This window comes from Arachis stenosperma, chromosome 10 (assembly GCF_014773155.1).
Source record: "Arachis stenosperma cultivar V10309 chromosome 10, arast.V10309.gnm1.PFL2, whole genome shotgun sequence".
NCBI lineage: Eukaryota > Viridiplantae > Streptophyta > Magnoliopsida > Fabales > Fabaceae > Arachis > Arachis stenosperma.
Genome location: NC_080386.1, coordinates 126,261,668 through 126,268,501, shown reverse-complemented (window position 1 = coordinate 126,268,501; position 6,834 = coordinate 126,261,668).

Genomic DNA, 6,834 nt, shown 5'->3' with positions numbered 1-6,834 from the left:
AACTTGTAAGACTTGTAAGCTAAAAAGGTTTGTATGTGTAGCATATCGGGTAGCTAAAAAACATAAATCAATTAAAATAAAAACAAAAACAAATATAAAGAATTAAATTTTAATTATTTAATATCAGCTAACTTTTTTCAATGGCCAAAATTTTCATTTTTGTTTTGAAGGATTTAAGATTTAAAATTTAGAATCGAAAAATTTAAAATTTAGAACTTAAAATAAAAAAATAATTTTAAACAATTAGCTTTTAGATAAGCTCTTGAAATAAAGATGTTTATTAAGATAAATTAGAAAAAGTAAATACTAATGTATTCTAAAAAAAATAAAAAATATAATATTTTTCAATTTTAAAATATAAATTTTAAACTTTAAACTATAAATTACGAGTCTTAAATTATAAATTTAAATTTTAGACCATAAATTTTAAATTATATATTCAAAATCCTAAATCCTAAATACTTAAATTTTAAATTCAAAATTGTAAATTTAATTTATTAATATAAAATATAATAAATAGAAAGTTAAAATTTTCTTAATTAACAAATAATATATTACATCATAATGCAAAATAAGTAGAAGAAATGCATGTAATTGAGAATGGCCCACTTGAATCAAGTAATGATCAATATATACTTCAATAAAGTGTTAAAGGTTGGTTCGAGTTAGCTGTGTTGAAAAATGACAAAACATAACGGAAAGGAAAAAGGAAGACTCAAGTTTCTGCTTCTTGGGGGAAAAAAATGGTTGTAATTATGAAAACTTTCTTGTTCACATGAAATTATCATTGGACATTGGTTGTAATTCATAAACATTGCATGTGTTGTTGAAAGGGTTACACACAATAATAATGCATGTTCTTTCTCCTTTTCCATGAAAATGATTGATGGGAAATAGATTTTTCTTTTTTATAGTTGAAATGAGCTCACTTAGCTCAGTATACGATCTTCAATCCTTTTTGAAATGTTATTTTTTCACGTGATTGATTATCAAAGATAGCATAACATATGATCCATACTAATAAGAGTAATTTTCATGTACTGACAGTATAAAATATTTTATATAATTATGAAATTATAATTATTTTTTTAGATAATTATTCATGTAATCAATGTAAAAGATAATTATTTTTTGTTAGTGTGGCATTATGTGATTAGATGCATGTGTAAAACGATTTTATATTGACAATAAATCAAAATTGAATTCTAATAATAATATAATTTTTTCAATATTACTTTTTTTTGTTAGTTTTATTCTTGTGATAGAAATGAAGATTATTAATAAGAAGCATGTAGAAGCAGCTAGCAGCCATCACAGTAAATTAAATTTGACATGTGATTTAAAACTTTAATGCTTAAATAAAAATGATATAAAGATGTTGCTAATGTTGTATTTAGCAAATTAGTTAGAAGTAAATAAAATTAAATATGAATGGCGATAAACCAAAATGAATGCTATGTTGAATTTCCCCAACCAACTTAGCCACCAACCTCAAATCATAGCTTTCTACAACAAATATCTCAATTATCATCAATTTTCAAACCCGTATATATCCAATAATGCAAGAAATAGTGCCATCATTACTCCTTTCTTTTCAAAATAATTATCCATAATAGCTTTAAATTTTTTACACATTGAAAATCTAGTATATTTGGATATAAAATAGATCTAAGTATATTATTAGTTTAGGATATATATTTGATTTACATTTTTAGATTTTGTCATTATTTTTAGTGTTTCCTACTTTTAAAATTGTATGAAAGAAAAAAAATATTTTATGTTTTTACTCTTTTCCCATAAAATTTGAAAAAAAAATATTGGAAATAAAATAAAAAATATAAACAAAATGTACCCTTAAATTTTAATGTATTATTATGTATTTATTAAAATAAAAGTTAAAAAAACTTTAACTAATAATAATCTTAATATTTTCTCTTAAAATACATGTTACTAGTTAAATCTATATAATAATAATAATAATAATAATAATAATAATAATAATAATAGTAGTAGCAGTCGACATTACAAAATTGTGGCCAAGTTGTGCAGCCACATTATTGGTTGCAAGGTCGCGCAGACAGAGTATCAAACATGGCGTTTTATTGCCAATTAAAAAGGGTCTCAAATGTGTGCACAAAATTCAGGTCCACTTTTTGTATTAACTAATTATTGAGGGCCACATTGCTAGGCCTAGTTGGTCCTTTCCTGCCTTTTTAATTTGTATTTATTGCCACTTTTCTTAGATTGCATCTTCATTCATGTTATTACATCATTCATGTTATTACATCTATTTTTTTTTCCACTCTCCTTGAGTAGGGATATGCATAGATCGGATAAAATATTGTATTTATTTATTAAATCCGGTAAAATTTATATACTTTTATATCATAATTATATCAGATAAAAATCGGATAAAAATTGGACCGTTAATATTACATTACTTTGATGTCTTTTTATAAGTTAGGATGTAAAAATATCCAAATTTTTAAGACTCCAACCATTATTTGACATGGTAAAATTCCCTTAAAAAAATACAACAAGAATGAACTATTCTCTAAAATTAAAGCATAACCATAATCAATACTAATATTGTCTAATAACACCAAATATTTAAATTAATACAAATAATACAATATTATGCATTAGTCTAAAATTTTATGCATTTTAAACATAAAACATTAACTTATAGTCTTATAATAACTAATAACACAAAATATTAAGGTTTGCAATACTCAAATTCCACATAAGAATAGCCATCATCTATAACTAATAATACAAAATATTAATTGTGTATGATGACCGGGCCACCGGACTGAGTTCGAGTGAACCGAGTCATGACCCGGCCCCGATCCAAAATAATGACCGAGTCTATTTTTGAGATCCTTACCCAACTCTAGATTCGGTAAAATCATACCAAAATAGCACCTAAAGTGTTCGGGGCCAGATCGGGTCTTCAGGCCGGATCGAGCTACGCACACCCCTAACCTTGAATTTCGTGACTAATTTTTTTTAGAATAATTCTACACATTCAAATTCTTTTATGAATCAAATCCAATCAAATTAAACATAAAATTTAAAATAATACTAATTATAACTAATTTTTATTATATTAAACTAATTTAATTAAACTTAATTAATTAAAAAAAATTATACACTGCAACTGTTAATACTAATGCTTTCCATATAAAATAAGGAGGACAGTATTTTTAAATTATAAAATTAAATTTTCAAATTTTAAATTTAGATTATTGATATAAAATATAATTAAAAAAAACTAAGATTTGGTTAACTAACAAAAAATCTAGTACTTTTGCTTAGTAAAAAAATATATTTAACATTTTATTATATAAAATTGGATAACATGGGGATGTTCATTAATGTATACCGGTCAATTAGTAATACAATAATTTTAGCAGATAGTGACAAAAATTTTGTGGCAATTTTATAAAACCGTTACACAACGGTAACCTGCGGCACATATAGCGGCAGTTATTGGTTGGGGCTGCAATCAGGACTATATTTAGCGACGGTTTTTCTCGAACTGTCGCTATATTTCAATCATTCTTTCATTTAATGGCGTCTTTTCAAAAACCGCCGCTATATGTACGTCGGGTGAGTTATTGTTTTACATTTTGCGACGGTTTTATTTAAACCGTCGCAAAATTTGTATTACCACATATTGCAATATTTTTTTAGTAATAACCATATGGGTATAATCTAGTTAAGTAAACACTACGATCTTAAGTTACATATGTTTAAATAATTGTTACTTAAACTCGTAATACTTTTTCTACATTCGTTTTACGTAAAAATATTCACAAGTTAAATAAGCTATATATGTTAACTCATGTGAACAAATTTACCAATAAGATTTTTTTGTTTATTTTACTAGCATTTAAATTTGCATTCAAACATGAATGTAAAAGAAGAAAATAAAATCATACTCTGAACTAATTAAAAATAAAACATTTTTTAAAAATAATAATTATAAATATTTTCTATAAAATATTCAAAAGAATAATTAAAAATATTTTCTACAATTCATTAAAAATTCAAAACTTTATAATTTTACCAAAATTATAATTTTATATTTTAACTTTTTATTTTAATGATTTGTTAAGTATTTATTAAAATAAAAAATTTAAAATTTTTTTAAATAACAATCTTAACTTATATTCTTAGATATAAGAATTCATAATAACTAAATTCAAAATTAATTAATATTTTATTAAATTAAATACCAAATTGAATAAAAATATTTTTATATGAAAATCAATCTATCATCTGTATATTATCGTGGTTAATAGATTCAATAATATTAATATTAACTGACCAACAAAATATAATATTTTTGGCAAATATTTCACTAATTTTAAATATTAAAGATTAAATTTTAAATCTTAATAAATATTTTTGGAAAATATTTGATTTTTAATAATTTATAAAAAAATATTTATAATTATTATTTTTTATTTATGATTGAATGTACTCTTTATTGAATTCATTATGGATATTATTAAATGTACTCTTTGTTGTATTCTTTATATACGCTTGGATCGTATATAAATAGATGTAAATTAATTCGATCTACTATGATAAAAAATTAATTCGAAATTGAATCATTCGAATTACTAGGGACGTCCTAGCGTGCATAATTCGAATCACCCTTATTCGAACTACTCTAAGACTACATGCAAGCATAATTAAAATTGGACAAATTCGAATTATAAGTATTACTACTAATTCGAATAGGACTAATTCGAATTAGTGTTGGTTTGTCTAATTCGAATGAGATTGATTCAAATTACATAAGAATGTGCTTTTGGGAGATCCTGGTAAAGTTTTTCAATTTGGTAGAATTGTGTAATTTGGTCCTCCATTTGATTTAATTGTGCATTTTACTCAATATATAAAGTGCCTATAATAACTATGATTAAATATAAAGTATACAACAAAAAATTGTGTGGCAATCAAATGTGTTCATAAGATTTATATAATTATTAGCGCTATATATATCGAAAAAACATTTGGCTTGGTGGTAACATGATATTGTTAAAACTTTTTCTTCTTCCAGGTGATCCACACGTTGTGGGTCTATTGGTGCAAGCGCGGGAAATACTAAAATTTGGTGGCGGTTAAGAACCGCCGCAAAACAAATGTTGTTTTTATTTATTTATTATTTAGCGGCGGTTTATAAAATTGATAGATGTTTGCGGCGATTATTCCAGCGGTTAACTAAAACCGTCGCTAATCGTTTATCCGTGACCTTTCTTCCAGCGTTTGATTTAACCGCCGCAAAATGTCGGATGTGTTGTAATATAGAGGGAGATGGGAGAGGTAAGTATAATTTATCTATTTATGAAAGGAAAAATAAAAAAGAGAAATATTATATAAATATTTGAATAAAGTTTTAATTAAATTAGTTTTTTAAATTTTATGTATCAATTAAATTGGTTTCCCAAGTTTATATTGCACCAAAATAGTATTTAGTCTATTTTGAGCCTTGACCGTCAACTGACATGGATTAAAATACATCAAGACGAAGAATGTATCAGGATCTATCTTGTAATGCACATTGATTAATTTAATTAAGACACCAATTTGATTCAATATTTTATTTGATATCTTAATCTTTTTGACAATTTTTTTTTTGACAATTATACATATACATGATGCCTATACAAAAATAAGAAAAATATGTACTATGAGCAGGGACATATCCAAAAATTTAAAGAAAGGGTTTCTTCTTTTTTTTTTTTGGTTTAGTACTTAATAACTGGTTAAATTGTTGGTTTTTTTAAAATTAAATTATCAATATATTAATTATTCAGATATCACAAGAAATTATTAAATTATATATTTAAATTAGTCCTTGATTATAAGTCTATTACATGACATTTTTTAATTAATATATATATATATCTTTATAAAATAAACAAATCAAACTTTCTCAAGTAAAAAATTACAGAAACTACTATGTATAAATGATTTTGATATTAAAAATTCTAAAAAGATGTTAAAATTATTTTAAATAGATATTTTTAAATAAATTATATTTTTAAATTTTTAATAAAAAATTTTCATATTTAACACGTCAAAGTGAAGACGTATTATGATTTATCATGCTGAGTAAGCTATCAAGTTCAAGTGCATGCATTTGTGTGTGAATTGTGATTCAGTAATTCAACTTGCCTTTCAAATCGTGAGTAGTCAACTATCACTATCAGCATTCATCGAGTAACTTTTTCAATGAAGGTGGTGATGAATTGATAGTTACTTAGTTAGATACCGTGTAAAATAACTTGCATCCGGGGTGGTAAACGGAATTACAAATATGAATTTCTGAAGCAACGAAAAAAATATATAAAGCAATGGAGGCTAAAATTTTTAGATATGGATATTTTGAATGTGAAATATAATAATATTTGATCATTTTAGTATTTTATATTGTTATAATAATAGTATAAAATATTACTGATGTTTTGTAAAAAAAAAGTATTATTTTAATTATATAAAGATAAAATGTTAAGTACGATTTTGGTCTTTAAGGTAGAGGACTGAAAATTTATTTTGTTTTTGACTTTTTTTTCGCTACAAAATAGTTCCAAAGGTTTTAATTTTTTTTTAAATTGTCTTTCAGACAAAAATGTCCTTTCCCCTTCTTTCCTAAAATGCAAATACAAAAATAGGCAGATGTAGAATTCAGAAGCAGAAGCAGAATGTAAAAGCAAAAGACAGCAACAATAAAACAATAACAATAGAAGAACAATACCAACAACAACAATAAAAGCAGAAACAGAAGCAATCCAGAATCAAACCAAAAACAGAATAAAA